The sequence below is a fragment of the Pipistrellus hanaki genome (genome assembly GCF_964339955.1).
Source record: "Pipistrellus hanaki genome assembly, chromosome: 10".
In the NCBI taxonomy this organism is placed as follows: Eukaryota; Metazoa; Chordata; class Mammalia; order Chiroptera; family Vespertilionidae; genus Pipistrellus; species Pipistrellus hanaki.
Window position 1 is genome coordinate 66,176,786 of NC_140512.1, and position 3,675 is coordinate 66,180,460.

Genomic DNA, 3,675 nt, shown 5'->3' on the forward strand with positions numbered 1-3,675 from the left:
TATTAAGCCTCCAATAAGATTTCCATAGAGCACCTAATACATTATGTTGCTAGTTAATTTAAACAATAACATGCATTGCCTCATTGGGGGCCCTAAAAACAGCAGTTATGCTGTTGCCTCCACCCATTGGGAAATTAAACAGACCACAAAGAAATAAATTTAACAACTGCTACACGTCTGTCATGGAAACATGAAATTTAAGCCTGTGGAGCCACTTGTTCCTGGAACCACTTCCCGCAGTTATTGCACATGGAGGTTCTGTAATCCAGGCAGATTTAGTGCTTCGGAATTTCCCCTTCAATGAGAATTTACTTAACCTTCCATCCTTAGACTGTATCCACGTGCACTCTCAGACTCACTCACATGTGAGCCGTTGTGGGAGGGTAGGCGCCCAACATTGAAACCCCAGTTCTTTGCTAACTCTGTGGTATGAGTGATGTCACCATAACTATTTCCAACTCTCAGTTTTCCCATCTGATACACGGGGAAATTTCTCATAGAAATGCTTATTAGCCTCAAATAAGATGACATGTGAGAAATTTCATAGGGCAGTACTTGTGCCTGAAAGATAATCACTCAAAGCATCTAGCTTTGAAAACCAACAACAACAACAACAATAAAAAACACTCCAGCTCCTGGAGTCCTGCAGGCTATGGCAAACGGGGATGGCCCTGGCAGCCTGTGCCCTGCTTACAGTCTTACCTGGCCCAGGGCCCTGCCTACAAGCACCAGAGAGGCAGGCTCTTGTTTGGTGGCACCTGGAGGCCTGCCTAGTGTTCTCTGGGAGGAAGGCCAGTGGGCACCATCTTCCTGCTATCGCTTAGTCTTGCCTCCGCCAGCAGGTGCCACAAGTTTGTGAGTTTTATTTAACTGTTGGCTTTATTGAAAGAGTTGAAATCAGTTCTGATCGTGAGATTTTAAAGATATACTATTTGTAAACACTGTCAAGGAGATTTTGTGTCTCTTCATAACAGTGGAAGTTTAGTACTAAAGATAATGGAATTCTTTTTTTTTCTCTACATATATTTTTATTGATTTCAGAGAGGAAGGGAGAGGGAGGGAGAGATAGAAATTGCAATGATGAGAGAGAATCAGTGTAGCTGCCTCCTACATGTATCCTAACGGGGTCAAGCCTGCAACCTGGGCATGTGCCCTGGCCAGGAATCAAACCATGATCTTCTGGTTTATAAGCCAATGCTCAACCATTGAGCCACACCAGCTGGGCAATATGATTATATTTTTAATTTCTCTGGTGTCAGCATTGTAAAGTATAGTTTGAGAATTACCTTATTGTATAGTTTGAGAACTACCTTATTGAGAACTGATGATGTCCCCTTACTTGATTTTGTATGACCATCTTGGCACTTTTTATATATGCATAATGTTGAAGTTTGGATTAATTAAGAAAAAGAATAATATAGCATTTAACATTCACTGTCACAATTTGCAAATGAACTCATCCAATGAGCTTAGATATTTTACTTTTTCTGAAATTCTCCTCAGTATAGTAAATTATTGGTCATAAAAATAAACACCAAATTCTTAACCATTACAGTTTTCTTAGTCTCCTGGGAATCACCCATAAATTTTGCCATATATAATCAACAGAGTAAGTGCTCATGTACATTTATTTCTTACTTCCAATGCCACAAACTGCAGGTAATTCTCTTGGTTGGCCTTCTCATATCATGCTCTTTCCTCTTGAGTCAACATAATGAGAGGTATAATCAGGGCTTGGGCAGAGGCATTTGGGTTTTATGGGGAATATCCAGGAGTAAAGTCCCTGTATACAATATCACCAGTGTTTTCCTAAAAGTCAGCAGGTAAGTGAATAGTTTTGTGGCCCCGTGGAAGAGTAAAGCCATTGACGTGCTATCCATCTTTTGAATGCAGTTGAAGTGATCACTAAATATGAAGTTACTACCTCCGATGGGTTTCCATATCATTGCTCATGAGAGATCTGGGTTATACACAATACATTCTCTTTTGTTCAAGCCATCATTTCTGAGTTTTTTGGCACAAAATAGAGAAACATTTTCTTCCTGGTTTTGATTAGGTCTCTTAGAAATATATTCTGGTACATCACTTAACTTTTGTCAAGGGGCTTGAATCCTCTTTTTAGATGCTTGATCTCAATGTCTGACTATCTCTCAAATTGTATGCATTATATGTGCTCTTCAAGTGACCCAATAATTTTTCTAAATGATAGAAATAACAATTGTAGTGCCAGAATGTCTCCCTTGGAAAATTAGGATAGTGATGGTTATCTGCCTAAGACTGCTCCTTTAGCAAAATGACAACTACTAATGCACACATTATTCAATAACATCTTTAAATTTATGCAGAGAAGAAAATTAATGACACTTTTTCCATTTTGTGATGGAGGCTACTATAAAATTATTTCTAAGATGGTGAGAAAATTAAATGTGGAATAAATACCATCCAATAACAGGCATAACTGATTATGCATCATAATGAGTATTAAATCAACATTCCAATGTACCATATAAGGAAATTGTATGTGAGAATCAGGAGAAGAGAAGAGACCGAAATGTTGGATTATTTTATAAATCTCACACCGCGTATCATGGCTAATGGGAAGTTGATTTGATGCATTTGTTTAATTTTTTGAAATCTTTTTTATTAACTTTGGCCTAATCTCTATAACTAAAGAAGCCAAACCGTAAATAAATGTGTGGCATTGGTTACAAGCTTTTGATGTTATGACAAGACTTTTAATATCTAAGTCTATTATCTCCAGATGAAACATTTCTATTGAGGTTCTGTTGATTTGGTTTCTTGTAATTAGCCGTATAAAGCTCTTTCCTCTAAGAAAGGCACTAAATAAAACACATAAATGTTGGTGTAGAGTTTAATTACAAGGACTCTCAGCTTGGTGCTCACTCAAATTTTTCTTTTTTTTTTCTTTCTGAAAAGCTTAATTGTTTGGCTAATGGAAGATAGGTGAATGAATACATGATCATAATAAGTCTATACTGGGAGATATGTCAATTTAAAATTTTATAAGTTTCCCCTGAGTCTTGTAAATTTTTTTTTTGTCAAAGAGGATTGGTAAATTTTAAATGTTGCATTTTATATAATATCATTTAAATAGATTTAATGGAGAAACTATATAAATACATTTAAAAGAGAATTAAGCAGGGCAGATCAGTCAGATGCTCTTCCCCTGCATGACCAATGCCCCAAGGGCTTTGGGCTGCCTCTCAAGGGATGAACGGAATGGCTTAGGGGCTTTGGCTCATATCAGCATCCCTGAATGGTGCAATAGCAACTTGTTATTGAGCACAAGGGGGATCGACACTGAAAGTGACTGCGAAGAGAATCATATAATTGAGTTTACCTCTTCAGTATTATACTCATATAGATAACTGACTTTACCTTTTCAGTATTATAAGCATTACTTCTTCAGTATTATATTCATACTAGAGGACCAGTGCATGAAATTCGTGCTTGGGGCTGGGGAGGGGAGGTATCCCTCAGCCCAGCCTTCACCCTCTTCAATCTGGGACCCCTCGAGGGATGTTAAATTGCCTGTTTACAGACTTCCCTCTCACAATCCAGGACTGTTGGCTCCCAACTGCTCACCTGCCTGTCTTCCTGATTGCCCCTAACCGCTTCTGCCTGCCAGCCTAATCACCCTCTAACCACTCCTAT